The sequence below is a fragment of the Artemia sp. Qi Xiang Cuo genome, chromosome 20 (genome assembly GCF_049724085.1).
Source record: "Artemia sp. Qi Xiang Cuo chromosome 20, ASM4972408v1, whole genome shotgun sequence".
NCBI lineage: Eukaryota > Metazoa > Arthropoda > Branchiopoda > Anostraca > Artemiidae > Artemia > Artemia sp. Qi Xiang Cuo.
Window position 1 is genome coordinate 39205686 of NC_142813.1, and position 15579 is coordinate 39221264.

At 37.7% G+C, this 15579-nt stretch overlaps 1 pseudogene across 1 annotated transcript in view; it reads right to left on the reverse strand.

The window, feature by feature from the left end:
* Positions 1–15579, reverse strand: part of LOC148940178 (NFX1-type zinc finger-containing protein 1-like) — a 171224-nt pseudogene that overhangs the window by 110342 nt on the left and 45303 nt on the right. Inside the window, exons 3-4 of the transcript XR_016143460.1 lie at positions 14481–14655; positions 7755–7980 (exon numbers count right to left, since the gene is read on the reverse strand). The product of XR_016143460.1 is annotated as an NFX1-type zinc finger-containing protein 1-like (transcript). The remainder of the gene's footprint in view (positions 1–7754; positions 7981–14480; positions 14656–15579) is intronic.

Below are 15579 nucleotides of genomic sequence, written 5' to 3' on the forward strand. Positions count from 1 at the left end.
TAAACATAATGGGTAAATGTTAGAGTGGGCGAGGGAGGGTGGGAGCGGAAAGGGGATTAGGTGGCCTCCAATCACTTTCGACTATTAAAAGGGCATCAGCCCTTTCCATTTTCATTCGAATGAGCCCTTTTCGAAGTTCCCACGACAACTCCTTCGATACGAAGTCCCCTGGTCTAAACAACAACAAAAAATAATACATTATACCCACGTCAATCTTTACTATAAAAGTATCAAGCTTTCCAATCACTTTCGACTATTAAAAAGGGCACTAGGCCTTTCGATTTCCGATCGAATGAACCCTTTTGGAAACGACAACGCTTCTATAAGCACCTTATATGCCCCCAGGGCATATAAGGTGACCTGGGGGCAGCCACGTTAAAAAAATGGCAATCCCAAAATTTTGATTGGGTGTGGTTGGGGAAATGGTGGGCGTGAGAGGGGCGTTTGTCACTCTCCAATCACTTTCAACTATTAAAAATGGCCCTAGGCCTTTCAATTTCCAATCAAATGAGCCCTTTTGAAGTTTCTACTACAAAACTTGCAATAAAAATCTTATATGCCCCCAGGGCATAACTCAAAATCCTTGCCCTGAGTGCTTGAGGGGTGACATTCTCAAAGACCTAATTTCCAGAACTTTCTACTACGTTGAACAAAATGGGTATCTGAAAATTTTGATTGGATGTATTTGGAGGAGTGGTGGGCGTGAGAAGGGGGTTAGTTACTCTCCAATCACTTTCAACTATTACAAAGGGCACTAGCCCTCTCAATTTCGAATTGAATGAGTCTCTTTTGAAGTTTTGCGACATCTCTATCTATAATACCTTATATGCCTTCGGGGCAGAACTTACAACATTTGTCCTTGGGGCTCTGGGGGGGGGGGGGGTTTGTCAACCTTAAATAAATAATTTACAAAACTTTCAACAACGTTGAACAAAATGGCTATCTCTAAAATTTGATTGAATGTTTTTGGGGAAAGAGTGGGAGTGAGAGGGGCGTTAGTTGCTGTCAAATCACTTTCAACTATTAAAAAAGGATCTAGCCCATTCAAATTCCAATTGAATGAGCCCTTTTGAAGTTTCTACGCTTTCAATAAAAACCTTATATGCCCTCAGAGCATAACTTAAACCCTTGCCCTGAGAATTGTGGGGGGGTGTCTTCCTTAAAGACCTAATTTCTAAAACTTTCAACTACGTTGAATAAAATGGCTATCTAAAATATTGATTGGATGTGTTTGGAGAAAAAATAGGCGTGAGAGGGGGGTTAGTTACACTCAAATCACGTTCGACTATTAAAAAGGGCACTAGCTCTTTGAATTTCCAATCGAATGACCCCTTTTCCAAGTTTCTACGACAAAGATTTCAATAAAAACCTTATATACCCCAGGGCATAACTTATAACCCTTGCCCTGAAGACTGTGGGGGGAGTATCCTGCTCAAAGGTATAATTTCCTGAACTTCGAACTGCGTGGAACAAAATGGCTAACTCAAAATCTTTATTGGATGTGTTTGGGGAAATTGTGGACGTGGAAGGAGTGTTAGTTGCTTTCCAATCACTTCCGACTATTATAAAAGAGCACCAGCTATTTCAATTTCCAATCGAATGAGCCCTTTTTTGAAGTTTCTACGACAACACGTTATATAAAAAACCTTATAAGCCCCCTGGGCATTATTTACAACCCTTTCCCTGAGGGCTGTGGGTGGGGGAGGGGGGTTGTCATCCTCGAAGACCTAATTTCCAGAACTTAAAACCACGTTGAATGAAATGGCTATCTCAAGGTTTTGATTAGATGTGTTTGGGGAAAAGGTGGGCGTGAGAGGCGGGTTAGTTGCCCTCTAATCACTTTCGACTATTGAAAAGGGCACTAGCCCTTTGAATTTCCAATCTAATGAGCTTTTTTTGAAGTTTCTACGACAACGCCTTCTATAAAAACCTTATATGCCCCCAGGGCATAATTTACAACCCTTGCCCTAAAGGCTGTGGGGACTGTCCTCAAAAACATAATTTCTATCTGGAAATCAACTACGCTGAACAAAATGACTATCTCAAAATTTTGATTGGATGTGTTTCGGGAAATGGTGGGCGTGTATGGGGCATTAGTCGCATTCAAATCACTTTCGACAATTAAAAATAGCCCAAGCGACTCCAATTTCCAATTGAATGAGCCCTTTTCAAAGATTCTAGGACAGCTTCTTCGATACGAAGTGCTCTAAAGGAAAAAATTAATAAATAATACATTGTGCCAACATCGTTCTTATATGCCCTCAGGGCATAAATTAAAATCCTTGCCCTGAGGGTTGTGGGGGAGTGCCCTCCTCTTTACTTAGTCCCCTTTCTTGTCTCGTTCTTGATTGTCCCCGTTCTTTTATTAGGTAGCGAATGAGCCCTTTTCAAAGATTCTACGACAGCTTCTTCGATACGAAGTGCTCTAAAGGAAAAAATTAATAAATAATACATTGTGCCAACATCGATCTTATATGCCCTCAGGGCATAACTTAAAATCCTTGCCCTGAGGGTTGTGGGGGAGTGCCCTCCTCTTTACTTAGTCCCCTTTCTTGTCTCGTTCTTGATTGTCCCCGTTCTTTACTTAGGTAGCGCGATCCCGCTGCCTATGATTTATGCAACAGCTTTCTATATAAGCCTTATATGCCCCCAGGGCATAACTTACAACCGTTGCACTGAGGGCTCTGAGGGGGTTATCATCCTAAAAGACCTAATTTCCAGGACGTTCAACTACGTTGAACAAAATCAATATCTAAAAATTTTGATTGGATGTGTTTGGGAAAATGGGGGGCGTGAGAGGAGCGTTAGTCACTATCTAATCACTTTCAACTATTAAAAAAGCACTAGCCAAAACCTTCAACTACGTTGAATAAAATGGCTATCTAAAAATTTTGATTGGACTTTTGGGGAAGAGGTGGATGTGAGAGGGGGATTAGTTGCCCTCAAATCACTTTCGACTACTAAAAGGGTACTAGCCCTTTGAATTTCAAAGAGAATGAGCCCTTTTTCAAGTTTCTACGACACAGATTTCAACAAAAACCTTAAAGGCCCCCAGGTCATAAATTATAATCCTTGCCCTGAGGGTTGTAGGGGAGTGTCCTCCTCAAGGATATATTTTCTATCTGGAAATCAACTACGCTGAACAAAATGACTATCTCAAAATTTTTATTGGATGTGTTTGGGGGAATGATGGGCGTGGGGGCGGCTCCAATCACTATTGACTATTAAAAAGGGCACTAGCCCTTTGAATTTCCAATCGAATGAGCCTGTTTTGAAGTTACTACGACAACGTCTTCTATAAAAACCTTATAAGCCCCCCGGGCATAATTTAAAGCCCTTGCCCTGAGGGTTGTGGGGGAGTGTCCTCCTCAAAAACATATTTTCTATCTGGAAATCAACTACGCTGAACAAAATGGCTATCTGAAAATTTTGTTTTGATGTGTTTGGGGGAATGATGGGCGTGGGGGTGCTAGTTGCCCTCCAATCACTTTCGACTATTAAAAATTGAAATAGAACTCTAAATTTCCAATCCAATAAGCCCCTTTTGAAGTTTCTACAACGACACCTTCCATATGAAGTGCCCTGCTCTAAAAGAAAAAATATAATAAATAGTACTTTGTGCCAACATCGTTCTTATATACCCCCAGGGAATAACTTAAAACCCTTGCCCTGAAGGTTGTGGGGGAGTGTCCTCCTCAAAAACATATTTTATATCTGGAAATCAACTAAGCTGAACGAAACAACGATCTCAAAATTTTGATTGGCTGTGTTTAGGGGAATGATAGGCGTGGGAGGGGGGTTAGTTGCCCTCCAATCACTTTCGACTATTAAAAAGGGCACTAGCCACTCCAATTTCCGATCGAAAGAGCCGTTTTCGAAGTTTCTACGACAACTCCCTCGATACACAGTGCCCGGGTATGGAGGAAAAAAAACACATTGTGCCCACATCGTTCTTTACTTAGGCAGCGCTATAGCGCTGCCTATGATTAGCAAAAGTATTGTGTTCGTAAGAATATGCCGTTTCATGAAATATAATTAAAGAAATAAAAAAGAATTTTCAACTAAAAGTAAGGAACAAGTTTAAAACTTAAATTGAAATGAAATTACTCTGTATGTATGGGGTACAGCCCCTCCTCAACACCTCGTTCTTTAAACGAAAGATTTATAGTGCTTTGAAAAACCTTACTTTTCCAATTGAATGACCCTTGTGTTTTAGTAAATATTTTTGAAGAATTTGGACAAAAAGCCAAACTTCAGAGTAATGAGTAGGGAGGTAAGGAGGAGGCAGCCCCCTTCATATAAAGAATAATCCGCTCAAATAGGTTCCAAACCTGTTCCTTGCTTTCAGTTGAAAAAACTGTTGTTTTTTTTAATTTGATGGCTAACCAAAATATAATGTGGAATACCGACCCCGTAAACCCCTGGTTTAATGCTGTTAAAATGTATATATTAACAATTGTAAATTGATTAGTACCATCGTACGTTTTAAAGTTTTCTGCTTTTGTTGGATATCAATTTAAATTTTGGACAAAATTTGAATATGCTTAAAAATTTGCGATGAGTAGCATTTTTGGGAAAAAAGTCCTTGTTAATATTTCTACAGCAGAATTTCGGTTGGATGAAAAGGGATATTATTGTTCATATGGATGAACATTCTGTGAGACTTTTTAATCTTCTACATAGCTGAATCCATCACAGCCTCTACAATAGGAATCTTTGATCGGTAAATACATCACACACGTATGTTTAAATACACTGAAATATTTCATAAAAAAGAAAAAGAGAAATATTACCATTTAATTTGCTGAAAACCAAGCTCCTAGATGTATTTGTCGCCCCAAAAGAAATTTCCTGGCAGGGCTCATGATGGCCTGCCATGCCTTTCCACCTCTGTTTTTCTAGGCATGGGAATGTAATATCTTAGCTGTATAGAGAAATATTTTGATTAATTCCTACTCCTCCCCACCTCCCACTTTCAATATTTATCTGAAGGCTTATGAAGAGGATACAGTTTGGTAATTAAAATGCACTCTTTTAGGCATCTGTCTCCAACCCTGCCTACACCATGACTAACCCCCCATCCGTCATGATAGCTGATACGCAATTACACATCACCAAACTTAATTTCATTAAAAATTAAGTGAATCAACTTGGTTTAATCTAGTACTGCCACCGTGTGGCATTATTTCTTCTGCAGTTTATCGATACTTTTAATAAATTAGCTTCTCAGAATCTTTGATTGATTGCAGATTTGTCCTCTTTGGGGCAAAGTCTTAGTTTGGTGCCCTAAAATGGCAGAACACAACACACCCCAGGCACAACCTGTGTGGTCACTTAAAAATGAATTTTAAATTTCCGTTCAAATGAGCTCTCACCCAATTTTCTAGGACCTTCGGTTGGATACAATCACCCCTGGGGAAAAAAAAACATGCATCGACGTTGTTTCTTCCGGAAAAAAAGAAGTAAAATTCCCATTTTGTAGATGGAAGCTTAAATTGTTTACGGTTGAGTTTTCCGTTTACGGTTTGAATTCTGTTGGTGTACCAATTGAGATAAAAATTCCGTTTTTAGTTTTGGTGAATATTGGCCAAGTTACTTTTTACTTACAGTTTGTTATCACTAACTATTTGATTATATTCCCTTGTGATTTTTTTTTAACCTGTTCATTTTATTCAGTTGAATAGGACAATCAAAAGAACGAAGGTCAATATGAAGGGTAGCTTCAAGGTTAAAATTTTTTTTTCGCTATTCTGAATTTTTTTAACTGTCTGAAAATATAAGGGATTTCAGTTAGAGGGCGAGAATTGTCCTGTTATGAAAGAGGTACATTTTAGATGGCCGTTATAAAATCAAAACGTGGTGTCTATACAGGTAGGATGATTTTTTAGTATTTCTACTCCTTCTGTAGCCTATTCTAAGGCTCAGGAAATTGCATAAGGACAAGTCCACATCTGTTATAATCTTCGGAAGCAATAAATATTTCTGTAACTTTGTTTAAATATGATTTTCTTGTAAGATTAAATGCATGCATAATTAAATATATTATTGATTAAGTAGATTGATCACCTTGACAGGAATCTTCGCCGCTTAAAATTTACTCTTTGTTTCATTTTGTATGCAAATTTAGTTCCTCTTTTTGTTTGATATTTTCTTCCTGTTAAAAATAAAAAAAATTGTGTTTAAAAATAAATTTATTCCTAAAAAGAATACCCTAAAATAGATTCCCTTTCCCCCAATCACCGCTACTATTCTGGCGTCTGGCCCCTCCCCTGGAAAATTTTCCACAGGCGCCCTTGAACATTTCGTACTACAACTACTCGTCAACATTAACTATAGTGCATCAGCTATACAATTTTAATAATTCTTTTATATGTGTTAAAGAACCCCTGATACTAATCTGATGGACCCCTTATGAAACATCGGGAAATTTGTCCTTAACATTGTGCTTCTTGAGACTTCAGGCACTTCAGCCCCCTTGAACAATGCAATGATTCTCGCTCCCAAATTTCGATGTTCAACTATATAAAACTATACAGCAGATAGCAATATCAGACATACACAAAGCATAGCCAATAATTTTTTTAAGAACTGCTTTTATATTTATGACTGTATTTATATTTAGTAGTCAAAGTGAAGAAAAAATTATTTGTGTACAGCTTTGATAGTTCTAAGTCTATTCGTCTTCCGTATTATTTTGGCCCGAGTCAAAAGCTTCAAGGACCTTGTCTTCTCAAATATTCTTTTAGAACTCAGTCACTAATATACTTTAGTACACCATTGATATACCTTAGTTTAGTTTGTTATATACAAAACTGAGCATGAACTACAAGTTCAAACAACAAAACAAATATCCTTAGCACTTTGATTTCGCTGAAAATTGAACCGCCTTTTTAATTACGATTAGTCCTCCAGAAATCATGTGTAAAATTTTCAGCAAAAAAAAAAATTTCAAAAAACCCTGTAATTTTAGGCCAAAAAGTTCGTTTCGTAGCAAAAATTTGGTTTCGTTTCCTAATTTTTACTAAATAGAGATGGCACTACTCGGGCAATTGTTTTAGCCGTTTCAACACAAAATGAAAGAAATAAGCAGTTATTCAAGGCATGATCCCATTGCTACTAATTAATTAAAAAAAAGAAAAAGAAATCAACTGAAAGCGAGGAGCAACATTAATACTTAAAACAAACATAAATTATTCTATACTTGAGGGGGGATGCCCTTTCCTGAACCCAGACCCTTCCTGACCGTTTTCAAACCATGCCAGGAAATCCCCTTCCCTCCCCTTCCAGCTCCCGTGTTGACCGACAAATTCTTATACAGATCCCCTTTTTTAGACTTTTGAGGAACTAAGAGACCGAATTTCGCTTGTAAATTCTGTCAAGAGAACTAATTTTACTGGTTTTGTTCATTGTGGCATTAATAAGGCATAAATATTTCCACCCTCGATAATAGACACATTTTTATATGTTGAAAATTTTGTATTAAGTAACTGAAAAAACTTTATCCTAAAATACAGTTTTTTGTACTTCTTATTGCGTTTTTTATACCTTTTTATATTCCTTTTATACTCAAATATATGGCCACACATATAGGCTACAAATATGGACACTATCCTGACTAGAATATTGATGTCATTACCAGCCATTTTTTGCTGTCAAGTATACCCTCTTTTATAGATTACCAAATTGACAACTGAGATATGCAACTGTTAGAAAATTGTCAGCAGGAATTGGGATTAAAAGTAACACTTGCTTACTTTTGGATATTCCTAGTCAAATATTCCTCATCCCCAAATGGAATTTCCTTTTGATTGCGATACTCTTCCCAGTATTCTATGTCCATTCGGTTTGTTTCCTCTGACCAAGCGACATCGGAATATGAAAAATTTTTCATATTTCCAATTTTAAAATACTGAGGGTTCGTAAAGTGATTTGAATGCGTCTGCTTCCCATCTTCAAATACTCTTGACCGCTCCAGTTCCTCTGCAAAAATTAAGTTATGCTAAATCTTGGCTGACCTAAGAGAGGAGACAACTGCGCTTGGATGGCATAGAAATAGCTCCCCTTCCTGTGAATGGTCCAAAGAAACCCTCCCTTGGAGAAATAAAAATTGTTACCCAATGCACTTTTTAGTGTGGTTTTGAACCACTTCCCCTCCCAAGAAACCCTGCAATTCTTCCCATAATGATTGGATTTCTAGGAGCCTATACTAGACACTATAGGCATCTTCTTGCGACTATTGTAAATGTTGCTGTTGATTCTCTGTTTTGGCTGAGTTAATAAACTTAACATAAATAAACTTTATGATCAATAAAACTTGGCTAGAACATGATTTCACGCCGTGAAACTTTCGTTTCACTTTGAATCTTCTCCTGTTATTAATTAAAAAAAACTTTTTTAACTTTTTCTTTTTTTACTTTTTCCACAAAGTAAGTTTTTCACAAAAAAGTAAAGAACTCCATTAAACAAAAAATGAGCAAAAATAAAATAAAACAACCTACCAAGCGTGAAACTACCACAAATCAGCATCGATCAATAAATGAAACCCAAAACGAACAGAAATTACAATAAATAAACGAGTCAAAACTCAAAACGAGCAGAAATTAACGTCAGTTGGGCGCAAAATCCCTATGCCTTCCCAAGGCCAGAACAAAATTTGCACTTTACTGAAAAAATACAAATGAATGTGGATTGTCAGTTTAATCTACATATACTGATATCAGTGGCGTATCCAGGATTTTATTTCGGGGGGGGGGGCGTCAGTCTACCATTTTATAGCAGTCATGTGAGCAAGAAAATTATCTATTATAAAGCAAGATTTCAGGCGGGGGGTATGGGGGGGGGGGTAGCTAGGCATAGAAATGAAAAGTACACGATTGTCATGACTATTTCTAGTTGTAGATTTTCTTTGTTTGAGAATGTATGACAAAATTTTGCCAACAAAGTCAGAATTGAAAAAAAAGGTTAGAAGCAGTGAGAATTTCTATTTTGGGCGAGTAGATGTTTTGGAACTACCACAAGTGGCAGAATTTAGAAAATATCAAAAAAAGAAGTGCATTATTCCTTATATTTGCCAATGGGACCCTTGTTTTAGAGAACCAAATAAATAAAATATAATATTATATCAAAGACAATTGCCCAGAATTTGGTTTCGGAGGGGTGGGGGCCTCAGTCTGCATAATATAGCAGCCATGAAAGCAAGAAATTTATTGATATTAACATTATTTACAGAGGATGGAGCACAATTAAAGTTTAAAAAACAGAATCAACTGCACTTAGAGAAACGAGCAACGGAAGACGACCTAACCTCTCATAGTAACAGCCGCCGGTCTTTTTTTGGCTGCAAATTAATCAAAAACTTGGTCAGCATCGACCTGGATATCGTGGTTCAGGGTCATGTGAGCTAGTCCGTTCCGACGCTCCTCGCCCGTTGAGCTCTGCAGATAGGTTTTTAATCGCTTAAGACAGCTAAAGCTCCTCTCAGCAGAAGCGGTAGTCACTGGTAATGTCTGAAAAATCGTCAAAAGCCTTTGAATGCATGGGAAAAATTTTGCATTGCATGACGCAAGAGTCGAAGCAACAGTTGATGGTTTCTCAGAAATTCCAAGCCACTTCTGTTTCCAAAGGACTAACTCACATTCGAGCGCACGTATACCCCCGTGAAATCCCTCGTAAACAGCAACAGCGTTCACAAATTCATTAACATTTAATGACTCGCTGTTAGCTGGCAAAAGTCTTCCGATTTTGAAAGATGCCTCCTGATGGCACAAAAATCTTTGATCAAGTTCTTCAATAAGTGAAGCAAAGTAAGGTTCGAACAATGACTCGCGATAAAAAACCTTGATGGACTCATTATCGTTGATGGACTTTCGGCAGATAGACTTTGGAACAGCCGGAGCCACATTTAACTCTTGTGCAAGCTCTTTCTTGTGCAAGCTCTCTTGTGCAAGCTCTTAGGCTTTCTGAAAAATTGTTTCAAAATTATTTTGTTTTGACTGCAGTAAAGTATCAGACCATAGCTTAATATGCCGACAGCACTCAACTAAGTCTAAATCTTTGGTTTGCTGAGCATTAGAGACAGAGAGCATTATGGCACTTACAAACTCTAGCATAGCCATCGTGAACATAAAACTAAATTTGGTTGCTGCTGAAACCAACGCATTCACTTTTAAAATAACTTACGTATCGAACAATAATCTATCAAATATTTCCTTAAGTATTGAAATAATCACACAATACAAAGACATAAAACAAAATGCAATCATGATGCTCCACCCATCTCGTTTAGCACTACTTCACAAGCTTTCTCACAGGACTATCGGGACAAATGACAGCGACCGCTTCTACAAACATTTTCGTTGTTTTTGGTGAGGATGATAAAAATGATATAATCTGCTGTATAGTAGCAAAGGTTGACCTAACAAGTCCTACCCTACTAGTTTTACATAAAGCCAAATTTAAGCTGTGCGATGCATAGTCGGTGTAGATCACATGCGGATATTTTTTCCTAATTTCTGCCTGGACACCAGAAAAGCAGACTAACGTGTTGCTGGCCCCATCAAAACCAACCCCCACAAATTTCTCCATTTTTAAGCCGAAAGCAAAGTATTGGCTGATGATTTGTTCCGCTACTGCAGAGCCGGTGAGATTTCCACAACCATCAAACCCGAAAAAACAGCTATTCAAGTAAAGCACGAGTTTCATATTAGTATCTGACTACAAGAACTAACTAGAACTAATTAGGCTTGTCAGCATGTATATCAATAACTGTACAACGAACCCGAAGATTCCTTTGATGCTATATTCTGATGACTGCAAGTTCCTAGGAATTGCCCGGTACAACCTAAATCTGTCAACTATGCAAGAAGATCTGGAAAGACTATCTAGATATTCATCGGATTGGTGTGTACAGTTCAATACCTTAAAATGTAAAGTTCTACATCTTGGACGCAAAGCTCCAAAACTTGCATATCACATAGGAGACTCCCAGCTTGAGGCAGTCAGTGAGGAGAAGGACCTGGAGGTTATTGTTGACAATGAGCTGAAATTCAGTGCCACACACGAGCTCATGTTGCAAAAGCAAACCAAACCCTTGGCCTGTCAAAGCGAAAATTTACCACCAGGAAGTCGGGAGTGATGAAAAAACTGTACAAAGCCATGGTCCGTCCTCACCTGGAATTTGTCATGACCCTAGCCTCTCTGTACTAGAAGATGGATGTGAAAGTACTTGAGAGTGTCCAAAGAAGAGCAACTAAGCTTATCTCTGCATCCAAGACAAATCTTATAAGGAACGTATCACCTTACTCGAACTCCCTACCTTAGTATACCGTAGGAAAAGAGGAGACGTAATAGCAACTCGTAAGTTGCTTGAAAATGACCTATAAAGTCATGTCTTTTCCCTGTCCTTCCCAACTACCACAAGAGGACACACCAAGAAGCTGCAGGCGCCCCGTTGCATCAAGCAAGAGCGCCAACAGTTCTTCTTAGTCCGTTCTGTCCCACTCTGGATCAGCCTATCCGAAGCCACCATCCAATCTAAAACTCTAAATGCCTTCAAGAAAGGAGTTGATCAAGACTGGGCCAACGCTAAATGGAAGCTGAACTGGGATGTCAAATCATAACCTTGAAACACCACCGGCGAGATTTCTACAGAAGGCTCAAAACCACCTTATCTCGCTGGACATGCAATTTAAGGTAATTTTATTTCTTTCCTCTCATGTGACCTTTCCATTTCAATGCTTAGCTTACACTGGAATTATAGCAGCGTTTGAAACTTTGAATGAACTATTGCCTCTTAGTCTGATTCCTTATTGTAATTCATTCATTGCAGAGAAGCTAGTGCTTATAGCTGCAGGGGTTAAATAGTGAGAAAAATTCCTTCACAACTGGTTTGATTACAGGAGGCGGTTGCAGGTTTGATGATAAAATAATGATATAAGCTTGCTGGAGAAATGGATAGCCATTTAACAAGAAATAAAAAAAAGAACGGGTGTTGCAAATAACTTAAAAGCGTGAATATTTCGGAACTTACTATATTGGCACTTAAAAAAAAAGAAAAAAAATTCGGGGGGGGGGGCGGGACCCTCCGGCCCCCCGGGATACGCTACTGACTGATATTTAGTAATAAAAATGTTAATATTATTTCATTTATTAAAGTTATAAAAGTAAAAACATTTATATTTTTGGTAGATTATTTGATTTTATTTTTGCTCATTTTTTGTTTAGAAGTTTCTAACCTTTTTTGAAGTTTCTGCGACACCGCCTTCTATAAAAACCTTATATGCCCCCAGGGCATAACTTACAACCCTTGCACTGGGGGCTCTGAGGGGGTTATCATCCTAAAAGACCTAATTTCCACATCTTTCAACTACGTTGAACAAAAGGATATCTCAAAATTTTAATTCGATGTGTTTGGGAAAATGGTGGACGTGAGAGGGGCTTTAGTCGCTATCCAATCACTTTCAACTATTAAAAAAGGCACTGGCCCTTTAAATTTCCAATTTTTTTAGCCCTTTATAAGTTTCTACGACAACACTTTCAATAAAAACTTTATATGCCCGCAGGGCATAACTTAAAACCCTTGCCCTGAGGGCTGTGGGGGGGGGGAGGAGTTTTCATCCTTAAAGACCTAATTTCCAAAACTTTCAACTTCGCTGAATAAAATGGCTATCTAAAAGTTTTGATTGGATGTGCTTGGGGAAAAGGTGGCCGTGAGAGGGGGGTTAGTTGCCCTCAAATCACTTTCGACTATTAAAAAGTACTAGCCCTTTGAATTTCAAATCGAATGAGCCCTTTTTCAAGTTTCTACGACAAAAATTTCAGTAAAAACCTTATATGCCCCCCGGGCATAACTTATAATCCTTGCTCTGATGGTTGTGGGGGAGTGTCCTCCTCAAAAAAATATTTTCTATCTGGAAATCAACTACGCTGAACAAAATAGCTATCTCAAAATTTTTATTGGATGTGTTTGGGGGATTGATGGGTGTGGTGGGGGGGGGCTAAATGCCCTCCAATCACTTTCCACTGTTAAAAAAGAGCAGTAGCCCTTTGAATTTCCAATCGAATGAGCTTTTTTTTAAGTTTCTACGACAACGCCTTTTTAAAAACCTTATATATCCCCAGGGCATAACTTAAAACCCTTGCCCTGAGGGCTGTGGGGGAGTATCCTCCTCAAAAACATATTTTCTATGTGGAAATCAACTACGCTGAATAAAATGGGTATCTCAAAATTTTGATTGGATGTGTTTGGGGGAATGATGGGCATGGGGGGGGGGGTTAGTTGCCCTCAAATCAATTTCGATTATTAAAAATGGCACTAGCTCTTTGAATTTCCAATCGAATGAGCATTTTTTGAAGTTTGTACGACAACGCCTTCTATAAAAACCTTATATGCCCCCAGGGCATAACTTAAAACCCTTGCCCTGAGGGTTTTGGGGAAGTATCCTCCTCAAAAACATATTTTCTATCAGGAAATCAACTATGCTGAACAAAATGGCTATCTCAAAATTTTTATTGGATGTGTTTGGGTGAATGATGGGCGCGGGGGGGGTTAGTTGCTATCCTATCACTTTCGACTATTAAAAAGGCCACTAGCCACTCCAATTTCCAATCGAATGAGCCCTTTTCGAAGTTTCTGCGACAACTCCTTCGATACGAAGTGCCCCGGTATGGAGAAAAAACAAAAGAAAAACATTGTGCCCACTCGTTCTTTACTTAGGCAGCGCTAGCGCGCTGCCTATGATTAATACATCAGAAGTTCCAAAGCGGCACCAATTGGAGGAGGCAGAGGGTTTTATCTCCCAGATTTTATGCCCCCCCCCTAGATTTTGAAAATATCTTTTTGGAGTATCTTCATTGAAAATGCCTTTTCTCCGTATTTTTATTGAAAACCCTGAAAAAAAGCACAAAATTTTCCGTTTTTATTTAAAATACCTTTCCGCCCCTCCAAAATTTTCTTGAATTGACTGCACTGATTAGAATCTCCATGGAGACGGTTAGAGGCACGAAGCCTCTCTCTCCCAAATTTAAGGGTTACCCAAAAGTATTCTTACTATTTCAGGAAAACTTGGTATCATTTTGATTGAAATAGTCGTACATAAAAAAACACTTGAAAATACAAATTACTACTTTAAAAAAAGTTATTTTCGTTACATTTTTGGGGCTTTTTTTTGCCCTCACCTTCAACCACATTTCTGAATTCTTAACCCCTTATCCCCAGATTCCTGGATTGACATAGGTTCAGAGAAATATTCTAAAAACATGATTTATTATTCCAAATAGGCAAACAAATTCTGAATATTAGAAAATAAATTAAAAAAGTGAACATGAAACTCAAATTATTTTCATTTCTTATTTTTCTTCCCTGTTTTGTTTTATGATATTACTTAATGGGCAACTAATAGCTTTTATGAGAGCAGCAGAAATGGCATAAAATAAACAAACAAACTTCAAAATATGACAAACCCAGAATTTTGGCAACTTACCAACTTCCTCCTTGTCATACTCTTCTTCTTGTTCTTCACGTTGCGACGATTTTAATTTAGAAGGTTTAAAACCAGAAGCAGGCGAAAAGACTGGTTTTGTTTGAATGGCATTCAAAACCAAAAATAGTGAGTTAAAGCTATGCAGCCCAAGCCACGAAGAGATAATTTCGCCTTTCTAGAAAAAAAGAGGGCTAAAACAAAGGATGGCTTGAAAGCAAAAATAAATAAGCCCAATGTTAGAAGACACTCTGATTATTAAAACTATTTACTAATGACAAGGTAAATATGGGTGTTTAGTTTGATTTGTAGGGGGGGTGTTTATAAATTTTTAGTTGCATTTTTTGCACAAACTCCATCCTCAGGGTAGGGGGAGGGCAAAACTAATAAAAATTGGAAACTTCGGACGAACTAATAAAATTAAACTGAATATTTGATATATAATGATATTAATTGCTGAAAGCTTATCGGTTTAAGATCTTTTATTAATATAATTTTTGTTTTATTTTCAATACTGTAATAAGTGCAAAAGAAAATATTTTTAATACAATTCGTTTCAGTAAAGCGCCAATGACGCGATAGGTTTTATACTTTTACTGTTAGGGAAGTGGGCAGTAGCCAAACTCTTGTTAGTAGTGATTTTATTCGTTCTAAACTTGATTTGCATATTCAGTTTAAGTTTTACTAGTTTTATTTCATTTACATTAGTACCTGTTTTACGTTTGTTTGCTATGATTGTTTATTAAATTATGTTTTGGGTTTCATTTATTCTTTAATAGTAATTTCTGGTCGTTTTGACTGGGAATTATTATATGTGTTTATTTCTGCTGATCCTAAGTTTAATATGGCCTTTACTTTCTTTGAAAAACTTCTTGTTCGCAAAGTTTTTTTTTAATTAATGGCATTAAAGGATGCAGTTTAAGGTCTATTTTACAATGTCCCTGAAAAGAAGAGGGTCCCTCAGGCCAGTTTAAAGGGAACTAGATTTAAGCTACTAAGGTAACGTGAGGTGTTGTGAAAACCTTTGACCGGCCTTGCCAAAAAACGAAGTTAGAGGAGCAAAATTTTAACTTTTCCTCTTCGCCAAAGATTGCATGACTTA